The sequence below is a fragment of the Eleutherodactylus coqui genome, chromosome 13, assembly GCF_035609145.1.
Source record: "Eleutherodactylus coqui strain aEleCoq1 chromosome 13, aEleCoq1.hap1, whole genome shotgun sequence".
Lineage (NCBI taxonomy): Eukaryota > Metazoa > Chordata > Amphibia > Anura > Eleutherodactylidae > Eleutherodactylus > Eleutherodactylus coqui.
The window spans coordinates 61,031,426-61,047,621 of NC_089849.1; positions in this window are offsets into that span (position 1 = coordinate 61,031,426).

Consider the following 16,196-nt stretch of genomic DNA (forward strand, 5'->3'; position numbering starts at 1 on the left):
GCCACATGCACTGACCCATCCTCATCTTACTCTTTAGAGGAAAAAAAGCTTGACCATCAGTGCATTCAATGTCTTAGTCTTCTCCCTCTGGTTCTTTGGACTGCCCTGTTTATATCCAGCCTTTCAGACTGATCCATGTGGATTGGTTTGGAGGATGCAAGGGGATTTGCAATGGGGTGAAGTAGAGAGGGAATGCTCATGGTGGACTGGTGCAGACTGACTGCTGTGTAGAGGAAGAGGAGGTGGTGGTACTTGAGGCATGCTGTATCATCCACTCTACAACCTGTTCTATACACTGTGGATATAAGGCACGGGCAGAACAACTTTTAAGGAATGTCAGTGGGCTTACCTCACCTCCTGCAGAACATGCAGCTGTTGCTTTGGTGGGAGCCACTTGAGGTGCCAACTTGACCCATTCCCTATCAACTCCAATGCCACCCCTACCGACACATCCCCTAACAGTTGCTTTCTTCAGGTTTCCTTTTCATTTAGTTTTTGTTTTTTTTTAAACTTTTTATTGTTGTTTTATGTAGCTTGTCAGCTAACTTTGTAGTTTGCAGAAAACCATTGCTCGCTGTGTAAGGCCTGCAAATAATTCGTATTGGCCGGACTGGTGACTTTGAATGATATCTGAGGCCGCTGAATATGTGCATTTGCTGTTTCCCTGTTTGTTTGTTTTTTGGTTATGTTAACACAAAACACCACTGCCAATTAAGGCTTCCAGCAGACAGGCGGGTCAGACCCCACGTGCGCGATTCCTGTAGTGGAGTTCAGCCCGGTGCCCAGCCAGTGACCCCTGTGTACCTGTCCGCCGGCATCTCCTGTGCTGTGGATGTGTCGGCCGGCACTCCATCATGCATGCGCAGTAGCTGCCAGTGCTCTGCTATGGCGCAGATCTCTCAGTACTTCCGCAGTGCTCACTTCAATGTAAGCCGGCCGTGCGTAGTCCACACAAAATCCCAGAATGCTGCAATTAAGGCCTCCAGCAGACGGGTGGGTCAGACCCCGTGTGCGGAATTCCTGTAGTGGAGTTCGGCCCAGTGCCCAGCCGGTGACCCCTGTGTACCTGTCTGGCGGCATCTTCTGCACTGTGAATGTGCTGGCCGGCACTCCGTCGCGCATGCACAGTAGCCGCCAGTGCTCTGCGATGGCATGGATCTCTCGATACTTCCGCAGTGCTCACTTCAATGTAAGCCGGCCATGCGTAGCCCACCCAAAATCGCAGAATGCTGCGATTTCTCACCCGCAAGCAGAAAATTGCAATCGATTTCCGCTCGTGGGCAGGAAATTGCAGATTCTCATAGCATGCTATGGACTGGATTTGCTGCAGGATTCGGAGGCGGAATACCGTTCCGGATTTCACAATGCAAATCCGCCAGTGTGCAGTAGGCCTAAATAAGCTGCAATTTCTGTGTGGTGCAATATGTGAGAACAGAAAGCCACGCAGTATAGCTTGTATTTTTGTTTTCTGTCCTTGTTTAGTGCAGCATAATTTAATTCCCCTCACCCCACTGCAAGCTGCATAAGGCCTACAAATAATTCATAGTGGCCAACCTGGCGATTATGAATAACATCTGAGGCTGCTGACACACACTGTGTGTATTTGCTGTTTCCCTGTTTGGGTTTTTCTCTTGTTTTATATTAACGAAAAGTCAATACCAACTAAATAAGCCACAATCCCTAGGCGGAACGATATATGAGAACAGAAGACCACACAGTACAGCTTGTATCTTTGTCAGCTGGCCCTGTTTGGTGCAGTGTAATTGATTTCCCTAAACCCCACTGCTATCTGTGTAAGGTCTACAAATTTATAGTGGCAGGACTGGCAACTTTTAACGATGTCTGAGGCCACAACTATAGAACTGCAATATTCCCCACACCAAAGCATATTTTGTCTGTCTGCTTTGCTGTTATATACATTGACAGTAGCAGAAATATATCTCCTCCCAATGTAAAGACTACTTTTCATATACGCATATAAGCATCATGCAGCAACTTTCTCTGCTCCCTGCAATAGAACCCTGTTTAAGTTCTCTGCTGCTGTACGAGCTTTCGTATTGGCAGCAATGTATCCTCTATAGAATATATAGGCATATAAACATGATGCAGCTTCTCTGTCCTATGCTCAACTATAAAATGGTTGCTGGTTATACTGTGCCTGTATTGTATATTGCTAGGTCATGTAATTAATGCATCCAATGAAACTGCTACAGTAGGTATTATAGAAAAATTGATTTTCCCGCAATTTTTTCACAAACATCGGTGCAGATTAAGCTAATTCAATTTTGTAAAAATCGGGAGAATTTTATTGTCTGGCCAATCAAGACAAGTAATACTAAAGAGGACCTTTGTCTACATAAAGTCAGTGAGTCTAGCTGCACAGTTCTGCAGCTTCATTGACTGTATCGTTGTCTGTGTTATCTGGATACTCACTTTTATTTGCTTGTATGAACTCTTCTTATATCCCACTCCCAGTGCTGTCAATGGACAGTCCCCAGTCGCTCACTGTCAATGGGATATGTCGGACCTGATTGACAGTCCCATGTGGCTCATTGAGAGTAAGCCCACCCAAAAACTCATCCAGGTGAATTGAAATGACTATGAAAGAAAAAGGGGGATAGAGTCAGATTGGTCGTGGCTGCAGAAGCATAGAGCTAATCCCTCTGACTTTATCCCAAGACAGGTCCTCTGTAAGGAACACTGTGGGTACAACTGAAACTGTACACTATCCTACCACATGTATTTGGACATCTGAGCAAGAATTGTGATGGCTTTGTAATGGACAACTTGTGTGCAACGGCATAACCCATATATCCAATAGCATGCAGTTCCCATCATACGGGGCTGACACTAACTTGGTTTCCACTTGCTTGCAGATTCTCAGTGTACTCCTGGATAGTGGAAAAGCGATATCTGCAAACAATCCCTCCTAGCTATCGTTGGTCCCTTTTGAGTAATATTTTGTCTGGTTCTTGGCTTAGGCATGGTACGTCCTTCTCTAATCCACCTCGTGATCACATAACTCACAGTTCATCCATTGACCCGGGTTTTAGTGGAAATGTCATGAGCCAATAGTCTACTAATGTGACAACCAATATGATACTCCATGTAAACTCCATAAGTTCCTTGGAACGAGGCATGTTGAGCGAAACAATGCAAAGCAAACTATGGTTGACACCTCCAAGGGTCTGCATCTTATGTAGAATGGGTTCGGACACATGACCTGCTAATAGGACATAGCCCATTCTACTGATAGGGAGGTCCAAATATTTTTGGTTGGATAGTGTATTAAGCCTAGTGCAGGACCAAAAGGGTGTTACATGATAGCGTTTCAAGGAATATGAAACAGTGAATCTTACAGATGTTCACTTTGCATAACAGTGTATCAGTTTGTGTAGAGCGTTCCCTTAAATCCCAGTGCCGCCTCTACATTAATCCTTTAATTTCTGGGTTATCTACATCTTCTGTCTCTTGTTTTATACATGAATATGCACACTCATCAGTGAGGACACGCAAGCAATGATACATCACCCTTCTGCTTTGGATTGCTATAATCATTTAATACCTGCCATTCCCAGTGTGGCGTCCTGCTCTTCTAATCAGCGGAATCAAAATGCAATTACTGTTCCAGTGATATGCAGAACATTTTAAATTGGATCACGGAGCGCTAATAACTTTTCAATAAGTGACAGAAAGTTACATTCATAGCAAACCAATGGAACAAGCCAGTGGAATATAACATCTTATATTGATTTTCACAAAGGGAAATCTGTTGCAATGGAACAGAATCATTATACTGTACAGAGAATGGTAATAATGTAATGTGATCGCGCAGACAGAACCAAATCTATGCAATCAGCAAACTAGGAAATAGGAAAGTAATGGGAATATCAAGGATTCATTTATATCTCCAATTAAAAGCAACTTCACATAAATCAATAGTACAAGCGGTGGGAAGAAACTTTGTAATTAGAGATGAGCGAGCACGCTCGGATAAGTTAGTTACTTGAGCGAGCCTCGCTCTTCTCGAGTAACTGCATTCTTGTCCGAGCGTGCTCAGGGGGGCGGCGGGGGTGAGCCGGGGGTAGCGGTGGTGAGAGAGATCTCCCTCACTCTCTCCACCGCTACACCCCGCTATCCCACGCCACCCTCCGAGCACGCTCGGACAAGAATGCAGTTACTCGAGAAGAGCGAGGCTCGCTCAAGTAACTGACTTATCCGAGCGTGCTCGCTCATCTCTATTTGTAATGTATCTTGTTAGGGAAAAAGTTTCAATAATATTATTATATAAAGGAACTGCTTATTATGAAGTCCTTTAACCTCTTCCTGACCAGAAGTCATTCTCCCCCTTCCTGACCAGGCATAGGCCACCTAGTACTTTAAAGTCTACGAGCAATCAGAAGCTGGGGGTTGTCCAAGATCAGAACACTTTCACCTAATAAATTAGACCTACGTTGGTTATTAACTTTTTAATATAACGTCTTACCAAAAAGTTTGCTAATTTGGAGACCGCTGCACTGGTCATGTGACTCCATTTCCTGGTGATTTTGTTGACGTCCTATTCCTTGTCTTGAGTGTTCTTTTCCTGTCAAGGCAGTGGATGACAATGGGGGTGGGATTGTGGGACATTGGAAAAATGGTGTCTCTAATAAAGTAGTTATTCTATGTAGTATAGATATTATCCCTTAGTAGCAATGCAGAGACTAATCCAAGTAGTATACAGCTGATTCAGACTTTATACTCTTCTTAGTGCAAGATATGGAATAGGGCTGCCTAGGCACATTGGAAACCATTTGCACTCTTTAAGCTATATTAAAAAGCTTGATGAAATCTATAGCTCTTTATGATTGTCGCAGGACGAGGTGTGGCGATGCAAGTTTCATGGCACGATGCAGCAGATGGAGTAATCAAAATTTAGCATTTTTAATTAAGTAAGAATACAAAAATAACAGTGAGCTGTGGAATAATAATGAGTAAGCAAATGAATTTCCTCCTCTGACTTTCTAAACACCATTTACTGCTACCTAGAACATAATAATACCTTTTGAACAATATCAATAGCACTATGCTAATATTAGAATTATCTCATAGGAATACAGATCACTGAATATGATGTAAAACTTATCTTTTTGAGGTCAGCATTCCTTCACTCTCCCTCACCTCTATTTTTCCCTTGCAAGATATCAAAGTCTGAGGAAAGAGGTGGTTAACACTCCCCCAATGTCCCTTACAGTACAGTCTGTTGTCCAAAAGCAATAGAAACCCCTCTAGCAGGACTGCTGGGTAGCCAAACCTATCAATGTGCACACCTCTATTCTTAACTGAGGCCAGCCTCACTTACAGGTTAATGTGTGGGGGTCACAGCTTCCACTAACCCTAGTGATCCTACATTGTTTTCTGGGGAGTCGGGAGCACACCTCTCCTCCTTCAGTCCTTCTTCTATTCTTGGGGCTGTAGCAATCCTGTTCCTCTTTCCTCATCAGCAATTCCTGTACTCTTCAGTCTGTTGTCTCCTCTAGCCACATATCTGTACTGCGGATACATAATATGCTGGTATGAAACTGGCCTTTATGTATTTTTATTTTAGGTTATACAGCAAGAACTTGACATTCATTAATTCACTTTGGTGCTCGGTGTTTAAAGCAATAAATCTTCCTCTTATTATGTGTCAATGCATAATTTATTACAGTAAGCAGAAAGCTTCTGCTTGGTTTTGTACGAATGTTTTCCATAATAATCTGTTTGCCTGTGGAAAGATATATGTAGGTATATTCCTCTAAACCTCGGAATATAAATCAAAGCAAGAAATATTATACTAGAGGATATAAATCTCTTTGATAAATCATTGCTGGATTTGTCAGCGGGATGTCTGTTTTGGATTCTGGTAATTAAATGTTCAGTCGCTTGTAAATAAAATCCTGGTCACTGCAGACTGAAAGCTACATAGATGTGATGAATGTGATGAAATACTGCCTTAGACAACGAGTGGAGAACCGAGAGAGAACTTCCCAGCTAAGATGATAGAATACAGACATGTGTTTGCAGGGGGGTATAAGGTCTTATTTATTGCCTAATACAGGATTATTTGCACCATGAAATGCTGTAGAATACAACAATTATGTATTTCCCATTGGAGCCATCATATTCAGCAGGGCTGATCACCGTTCGCATGTCCACAACATGACTCACGATCTAATTCCCTTATCTGGAGCACATATGTAAGGGGTGCCCTCTGGGCTTCCCTTACATGTATACTGCTGTGTATGTAGCTTTAAGGGAGAGGGAGGAGTCTCTCTAGCGCACGGTGGAAGCATGAGCCACACCAGGGGCAGTAGGCGTGAGAGCAGCTTGGTAGTGGGCCAGATTGGGCGTTGCTCTTACAGGGCAACGCACTTAGGTTTGGCAACATCGGCAATTCCATAGGGTATTTTTAACGATGGCCAACCAGGAGTAAGAGAAGGAAGAAGACTCTTAGCACCAGACTAGATAGATATACCATTATGCATCTTCATGACTTCCTCTTCTCATCGCAGCTCGGGCGAGTCCGGCTCCCTACCATGATATGGGACAATACCTTCAGCACTCCACGCATTATAATAGAGGTAAGCTGTTAGTCTGAAAAGTGAGACTGTGCCACCGTGATGCCTCCTCTGTACCAGGTTATTATCAAAGACCTGTGCCTAGGAAACATTTGTTGCATGGACAGTACCTCAGTAACCACACCAGAGCTTCCCAAGTTAAATAAATTATGTATATGCAAATGTTGGGGCATTTCTTACATACCCTTTCACACGTCATAAAGAAATGTGCATTTTGTGGTTAAGCTTTCATTATAATCATAGTGGCATCCAAATGACTTTCTTTCTGTTACTGAAAAAAAACACAAAAAAACAAAGACAAATATTTCCACCACACAGTGATCATATAGCAGTACAAACCGGCTATAGAAAGGTGCTCTACAAGCCATATATGTGATTACAGTACTGTTATATCCAGTGATCACAAGTGATATTCTCTCTGACTAGAGTCGTTCACTTTCCCTTTTCCTCTCCATTCAGGCCAGACCACCATGACAACTTCTCCCTGTCACAACTTGTTTCTGAAAATTTGATGCAGACACATTTGGCTCTTTTTCGCCATAATGCTCCTATCTTATTCACACCTCTACACAATCTCCAAATTCATAGTGTCCCAGACTGTAATGATACAAACAGTAGTGCCCCACACAGTAATAGTATCTCCACTTTAAAAGTCCAGCACACAGTAAAAGTGTTTCCTTGTATGGTCTCAATCAGTAATAATGCCCCATTTATGTCCCCACTCAGTGTTAATGATGAACTCTCTATACACACACTTTGTAGTAGTGCCTCCATTATGCTCCCATTTAGTAATAATGCTCCCTTTAGGCCCCCACTCTTCAATACTGCCCCTTTATGCACTCACTCTGTAATAATGCCCCTGTATACCCCTAATCAGTAATAATGCCCCTTTACCCTCTTTCTCTGTTCACATCCTTTTCCCTCTCCTCTCCTAGTTCTGTGCAAATTTGAAATCAAAAGCTAAAATTCATGGATGCTGTTTTTACTTCCAGACAGCATAGACAACAGAAAAAAAGTAGCCTGTTTTTGTGGGATATCTGAGAATTTATGGATGGTTGGCAATCCTGGAGGAAAATATGGTGCTTCATAGAGATATCTTTATGACCTATAAGGACTGTGTGTGATGCTGTACACGCAGCACTACCCAATGGCGTTGCAGGGCCCTAGATTTTTTATTGCTATTTGTGGAGTTTTGTAGCAGATATAACTAGAGATGAGCGAACGTGTTCTTCCAAGCTTGATATTCGTGCAAATATTAGGGTGTTCGGGATGTTCGTTATTCGTAACGAACACCATGCGGTGTTCGGGTTACTTTCACTTCCTTCCCTGAGACGTTAGCGCGCTTTTCTGGCCAATTGAAAGACAGGGAAGGCATTACAACTTCCCCCTGTGACGTTCAAGCCCTATACCACCCCCCTGCTGTGAGTGGCTGGGAAGATCAGGTGTCACCCGAACATAAAAGTCGGCCCCTCCCGCGGTTCGCCTCAGATGCCGTGTGAGTTAGATGAGGGACAGTGCTGTTTGTACCGGAGCTGCTGTAGGGAAAGAATTGGTAGTTAGTGTAGGCTTCAAGACCCCCCAAAGGTCCTTATTAGGGCCACTGATAGCTGTGTGTTGGCTGCTGTTAGCAGTGGCAATTTTTTTTTTTCTCAAAATCGGCTCTGCAGAGCGTTGCACCCGGCATTAGGGACAGAAGTGCTGCATAGGCAGGGAGAGTGTTAGGAGTGAGTGTAGCCTTCAAGAACCTCAACGGTCCTTTCTAGGGCCATATTTAACCGTGTGCAGTACTGTCCAGGCTGCTGTTAGCTGTGCTGCATTTTTTTTTGCTTCTCAAAATCGCCTCTGCAGAGCATTGCACCCTCCATTGATACTGCAGGGAAAGAATTGTATAGGCAGGGCCACAACACAGTTATTATTCATTGAATATACGCAGTGCTGCCTTTTGCTTGTAAAACAAGTGAAAATAATTCTATTTGTCCTGCCTCTGTCCGTCCTAACGCCGGTGGACACGTGTCGGCTGCGTGTGCAACCTGTAAAAATCAGACGCACCCAGCTACGTTTTACTCCTGGCTTCGCCATTTGCTTTCCTTAATTGGGAAAAAAAATACCTGCTCTGCCACAGTTAATAACTCTGCTACCCTCACCTTCTGTGACACATTAGCAGGAAAACAGCACAGTTATTAAACTTAGATTATACATTCACTAGAGGCAGTGGGGCCTTTCGTTTTCAAAAAAGGGAAAAAATTATATTTGGCCTGCAGTCTTGCGCCAATTTATTAGCTGCCTGTGAAATCAAATCACTGGTAATACAGCATGCTGAGGGGTAGGGGTAGGCCTAGAGGACGTGGACGCGGCCGAGGACGCGGAGGGCCAAGTCAGGGTGTGGGCACAGGCCGAGCTCCTGATCCAGGTGTATCGCAGCCGACTGCTGCGCGATTAGGAGAGAGGCACGTTTCTGGTGTCCCCACATTCATCGCCCAATTAATGGGTCCACGCGGGAGACGGTTATTAGAAAATGAGCAGTGTGAGCAGGTCCTGTCCTGGATGGCAGAAAGTGCTTCGAGCAACCTATCGTCTACCCGCAGTTCTGCGCCGTCCACTGCTGCAAATCCGAATCCTCTGTCTGCTGCTCCTCCTTCCTCCCAGCCTCCTCACTCCACTACAATGACACCTGCTCAGGAGCGGGAACACTCCCAGGAACTGTTCTCGGGCCCCTGCGTAGATTGGGCAGCAGCGGTTCCTCTCCCACCAGAGGAGTTTATCGTCACTGATGCCCAACCATTCGAAAGTTCCCGGGGTCCGGGGGAAGAGGCTGGGGACTTCCGCCAACTGTCTCAACAACTTTCTGTGGGTGAGGAGGATGATGACGATCAGACACAGTTGTCTTGCAGTGAGGTAGTAGTAAGGGCAGTAAGTCCGAGGGAGCAGCGCACAGAGGATTCGGAGGAAGAGCAGCAGGACGATGAGGTGACTGACCCCACCTGGTGTGCAACGCTTACTCAGGAGGACAGGTCTTCAGAGGGGGAGTCAAGGGCATCAGCAGGGCAGGTTGCAAGAGGCAGTGCGGTGGCCAGGGGTAGAGGCAGGGCCAGACCGAATAATCCACCAAGTGTTTCCCAAAGCGCCCCCTCGCGCCATGCCACCCTGCAGAGGCCGAGGTGCTCTAAGGTCTGGCAGTTTTTCACTGAGACGCCTGACGACCGACGAACAGTGGTGTGCAACCTTTGTCGCGCAAAGCTCAGCCGGGGAGCCAACACCAACAGCCTCACCACCACCACCATGCGCAGACATATGATGGCCAAGCACCCCGCAAGGTGGGACGAAGGCCGTTCAGCGCCTCCGGTTTGCACCCCTGCCTCTCCCCCTGTGCCCCAACCTGCCACTGAGATGCAACCCCCCTCTCAGGACACAGGCACTACCGTCTCCTGGCCTGCACCCACACCCTCACCTCCGCTGTCCTCGGCCCCATCCAGCAGTGTAGTTCAGCGCACCGTCCAGCCGTCGCTTGCGCAACTGTTGGAGCGCAAGCGCAAGTACGCCGCCACGCACCCGCACGCTCAAACGTTAACCGTCCGCAGAGCAAAATTCATCAGCCTTGAGATGCTGCTGTATAGGGTTGTGGAAACGGAGTCCTTCAAAAGTATCATGGAGGCGGCGGCCCCGCGCTACTCAGTTCCCAGTCGCCACTACTTTTCCCGATGTGCCGTCCCAGCCCTGCACGACCACGTCTCCCGCAACATTGTACGCGCCCTCACCAACGCGGTTACTGCCACGGTCCACTTAACTACGGACACGTGGACAAGCACAGGCGGGCAGGGCCACTACATCTCCCTGACGGCACATTGGGTGAATTTAGTGGAGGCTGGGACAGAGTCAGAGCCCGGGACCGCTCATGTCCTACCCACCCCCAGAATTGCGGGCCCCAGCTCGGTGGTGGTATCTGCGGAGGTGTATGCTTCCTCCACTAAAGCACCCTCCTCCTCCTCCTCCTCTGTCTCGCAATCAAGATGTGTTAGCAGCAGCATGTCGCCAGCAGTCGGAGTCGCCCAGCGTGGCAGCACAGCGGTGGGCAAGCGTCAGCAGGCCGTGCTGAAACTTCTCAGCTTAGGAGATAAGAGGCACACGGCCCACGAACTGCTGCAGGGTCTGACACAGCAGACCGACCGCTAGCTTGCGCCGCTGAGCCTCCAACCGGGCATGGTCGTGTGTGACAACGGCCGTAACCTGGTGGCGGCTCTGCAGCTCGGCAGCCTCACGCACGTGCCATGCCTGGCCCACGTCTTTAATTTGGTGGTTCAGTGCTTTCTGAAAAGCTACCCACGCTTGTCAGACCTGCTCGTAAAGGCGCGCCGGCTCTGCGCACATTTTCGCAAGTCCCACACGGACGCTGCCACCCTGCGCACCCTGCAACATCACTTTAAGCTGCCAGTGCACCGACTGCTGTGCGACGTGCCCACACGGTGGAACTCTACGCTCCACATGTTGGCCAGGCTCTATGAACAACGTAGAGCTATAGTCGAATACCAACTCCAACATGGGCGGCGCAATGGGAGTCAGCCTCCTCAATTCCTTTCAGAAGAGTGGGCCTGGTTGGCAGACATCTGCCATGTCCTTGGTAATTTTGAGGAGTCTACCCAGGTGGTGAGCGGCGATGCTACAATCATTAGCGTCACCATTCCTCTGCTATGCATCTTGAGAAATTCCCTGCAAACCATAAAGGCAGCTGCTTTGCGTGTTCGGAAACGGGGGCGGGGGAAGACAGTATGCCGCTGGATAGTCAGGGCACCCTCCTGTCTATTTCTCAGCGCGTACAGGAGGAGGAGCATGAGGAGGATGAGGAGGAGGGGGAAGAGACAGCTTGGGCCGCTGCTGACGGTACACCGGCTGATTGCCTGTCATCCTTTCAGCGTGTATGGCCTGAGGAGGAGGAGGAGGAGGATCCTGAAAGTAATCTTCCTAGTGAAGACAGCCATGTGTTGCGTACAGGTACCCTGGCACACATGGCTGACTTCATGTTAGGATGCCTTTCTCGTGACCCTCGCGTTGCACGCATTCTGGCCACGACGGATTACTGGGTGTACACACTGATCGATCCACGGTATAAGGAGAACCTGCCCACTCTGATTCCCGAAGAGGAAAGGGGTTCGAGAGTGTTGCTATACCACAGGACCCTTGCGGACAAGCTGATGGTAAAATTCCCAGCCGACAGCGCTAGTGGCAGAAGGCGCAGTACCGAGGGCAAGGTAGCAGGGGATGTGCGTAGATCGAGCAGCATGTACATCCCAGGCAGTGCAACAGTCTTTAAGGGCCTGGCCAGCTTTATGGCTCCCCACCAAGACTGTGTCACCGCTCCCCAGTCAAGGCTGAGTCGGCGGGAGCACTGTAAAAGGATGGTGAGGGAGTACGTAGCGGATCGCACGACCATCCTTGGTGACGCCTCTGCCCCCTACAACTACTGGGTGTCGAAGCTGGACACGTGGCCTGAACTAGCGCTGTATGCCCTGGAGGTGCTTGCTTGTCCTGCGGCTAGCGTCTTGTCGGAGAGGGTGTTTAGTGCGGCTGGGGGAATCATCACAGATAAGCGTACCCGCCTGTCAACCGACAGTGCCGGCAGGCTAACACTCATCAAGATGAACAAAGGCTGGATTTCCCCGGACTTCTGTTCTCCACCAGCGGACAGCAGCGATATGTAAGCAATACGTAGGCTGCACCCGCGGATGGAAGCTACGTTCTCTCTCACCATCCAAAACGGGGACATTTCTGCTTCATCAATCTGTGTCTAATATTCCTCCTCCTCCTCCTGCTCCTCCTCCTGAAACCTCACGTAATCACGCTGAACGGGCAATTTTTCTTAGGGCCACAAGGCTCACTCAAATAATTTTTCTGAACAATTTTTATAAGTTTCAATGCGCTTAAAAGCATTGGAACTTTAACTTGAACCAATTTTTCGTTACACTGGGCTGCCTCCAGGCCTAGTTACCACTTAAGCCACATTAACCAAAGCGATTAATGGGTTTCACCTGCCCTCTTGGCTGGCCATGGCCAATTTTTGGGATGTACATTAGTACTGTTGATACAGCAATTTTTGTGGGCCCTCGCCTACAGTGTAATCAAATTAATTTTTAGCCCACCTGCATTACAGCTGACGTTACCTCAGCTGTGTTGGGCAATGCAATGGGATATTTTTGTGTACCGCCGGTGGGTTCCAGGGAGCCACCCATGCTGTAGGTGCACACGGAGTGTAACCTACATGTGTCCACTTGTAAAGAACCCCGGTCAGACTGGGGCATGCAGTGTGGGCCGAAGCCCACCTGTATTACGCACAACATTACTACCTCAGCTGTGTTGGGCAATGCAATGGGATATTTTTGTGTACCGCCGGTGGGTTCCAGGGAGCCACCCATGCTGTAGGTGCACACGGAGTTTTTAATACATCTGTACACTTCTAAAAAACCCCAGTCTGACTGGGGCATGCAGTGTGGGCCGAAGCCCACCTGTATTACGCACGACATTACTACCTCAGCTGTGTTGGGCAATGCAATGGGATATTTCTATGTACCGCCGGTGGCTTCCTGGCACCCACCCAGGCAGTGGGTCCACAGGGAGTTTAACCTACATGTGTCCACTTCTAAAGAACCCCAGTCTGACTGGGGCATGCAGTGTGGGCCGAAGCCCACCTGCATTAAGCACGACATTACTACCTCAGCTGTGTTGGGCAATGCAATGGGATATTTTTATGTACCGCCGGTGGGTTCCAGGGAGCCACCCATGCTGTAGGTGCACACGGAGTGTAACCTACATGTGTCCACTTGTAAAGAACCCCGGTCAGACTGGGGAATGCAGTGTGGCCCGAAGCCCACCTGTATTACGCACGACATTACTACCTCAGCTGTGTTGGGCAATGCAATGGGATATTTCTATGTACCGCCGGTGGCTTCCTGGCACCCACCCATGCTGTGGGTCGACAGGGACTTCACAATAGGGAGTTGTACCTGCCTGTGTCTATGAATTAAAAAGCCCGGTCTAACTGGGGCATGCAGACACCTTGACAGAATGAATAGTGTGTGGCACATAGGTTCCCCATTGCTATGCCTACGTGTGCAGCTCCTGATGGCGGTGGCACAGGATTCTATTTCTCATTGCTTCTGTACAGCATTGTGGGCTATCGCCCCGCCCCTTTTAAAGAGGGCCGCTGCCTAGCCATGCCAACCCTCTGCAGTGTGTGCCTGCGGTTCCTCCTCATGGCAGACGCACTTCTAAATAGACATGAGTGTGGCGTGGCATGAGGGCAGCTGAAGGCTGCGCAGGGACACTTTGGTGTGCGCTGTGGGGGGGAGGGGGGGCGGTTGGTCAGCATGTAACCCAGGAGAAGTGGCAGCGGAGTGTCATCCAGGCAGTGATTGTGCTTTGTTGTAGCTAGTGTGGTGCTTAGCAAAGGTATGCCATGCTAATGAGGGCTTTTCAGAAGTAAAAGTTGTTGGGAGGGGGGGGGGGGGGCCCACTCTTGCCGGTATTGTGGCTTAATAGTGGGACCTGTGAACTTGAGATGCAGCCCAACATGTAGCCCCTCGCCTGCCCTATCCGTTTCTGTGTCGTTCCCATCACTTTCTTGAATTGCCCAGATTTTCACACATGAAAACCTTAGCGAGCATCGGCGAAATACAAAAATGCTCTGGTCGCCCATTGACTTCAATGGGGTTCGTTGTTCGAAACGAACCCTCGAACATCGCGGGAAGTTCGTTCCGAATAACGAACACCCGAACATTTTGGTGTTCGCTCATCTCTAGATATAACCCTTCCAATACAAAAAAATACAATTTGCAGCTCCACCTACAATGAAATCTGCAGCAAAAGCTGCATGTAACACAAGTAGAGGATTACTTTATCGGTTTGGTTGCAGATGTTCAGGTTAGTTCCACTGTGCATTTTTTTGTATTTATCTGAATAGTGACAAATTTTGCACATTTTCTCATTTAGGATTTGTCATACAGATTCACTTTTAGGGTAAAACAGGGTTTCACATTGGCTCTGAGTATCGGATTATTTTGCTTTTGTATAAATTGTCTGACGACATCCAAAAAAACTCATAAAGAAAACTCAATGGCGACTGACAGTGTTCTTTCCATTTAATCTCCAGTTCCTAACCGACTTTTAATTACTTACCCAATGTGTGCAGAACAGAATTGACTAAATTCCCAGCAGAAATCTACTAATTAACACTTCTGCCTGATATGTGTGGCATTTGTTAGGACCAAATGTATAAAGCAACTTTTGCTAAGACAACATTTTATTTCTTCACGGTTCACAAGATACCAAACTGCGTATCTCACAGTAATATTACAGTATAGCCTATGTTAACAGTTTATAGTCTAAATAACCTGATTTATTACTTCCTGACCCAACATTTCAGTTCATCCCAAAGATGTTCAGTAGGGTTCAGATCTGGACTCTGTGCAGCCGGTCCAATCGTGGAACATCCATATCCTCAAAGCAACGTAAAACAGCGCTGACAAGGCAAGTTATGTTGTTGGAAGTATGGCCGACTATTCCCAGAGTATTGTCACATTGTCAGCAGCACATTATTGTCTATAATGTCAGGGTACACCTCCGTGTTTATGGTTCTTGCGACTACAACTAACATATCAAGACCATGCCACGTGAAACATTACTAGACCATACAGAACCTCTAGTTGGCACAATGCAAAAGGTGTTCCCCAGAATCCTCCACACCCAGGGACATCCATCGGATGCATAATTTGTCACTCCATAGAACATTCTTCCATTGCTCAATTACGTAGTAACAATGTTCCCTAATTAGCAGCTTGTGTGCAGCCGTATAAACCAATAACGTGCAGTTCCTGTGGCTGACACCCCCAATGGCCTATATCTTATGTAGCATGGTTTAGGACATGTGACATGCTAATAAGACATGATCCATTCTACTGAGAGGGATGTCCAAATACTTTTGGTAGGATAGTGTACTTGCTCGGTGGATGCCAATAGGGTGCTCTTTTGGTATCTGTCAGCTCTATAGAGGTCTATGCACCTCGTCAATGTGTGCATGATGAACACTGTCTACTAGATACACTAAACGGGTTGTCTGAGTTCTAGATCCTGTATAAAATCTATTCCCCAAGCAACAATATAACAAATAGCCCAGAGTTGGGGCCCTACAGCACGTATCCAGCTGCCTCATCTGGTGTGTGTATATGTACGTGTGTATGTATTGTCAAGTGTGTAAACTTATGTGTATTGGCCTAGACAGTTTACTAAAATGTCAATGTCTGGTGTCTTCTTTGTCTAACCTGGGTATGACTGAGCACACCCTAACTACTATGTCCCTTGTCAATCACCCATAACCAGCCTTGGGATTGGGTACTGGGAATTTCCTTTAGCTCAGGATTGGTTGGCGGGGAGAGCTAGCACAGGCTAGGAGCAGTCTGGTGGAGAGAAGGAAGGAGAGTAGAGGAAGTGGGTGTGCAAGTCAGATCGAGCCTAAAGTAGGCTGGATCAAGTCAAGTGGTGTCTGGGAAATTCAAGTTGTGGAGCTGGCAGCAGGAGAGTCTTTTTCCACCCTTCCAGAAGGCATCTGAATCA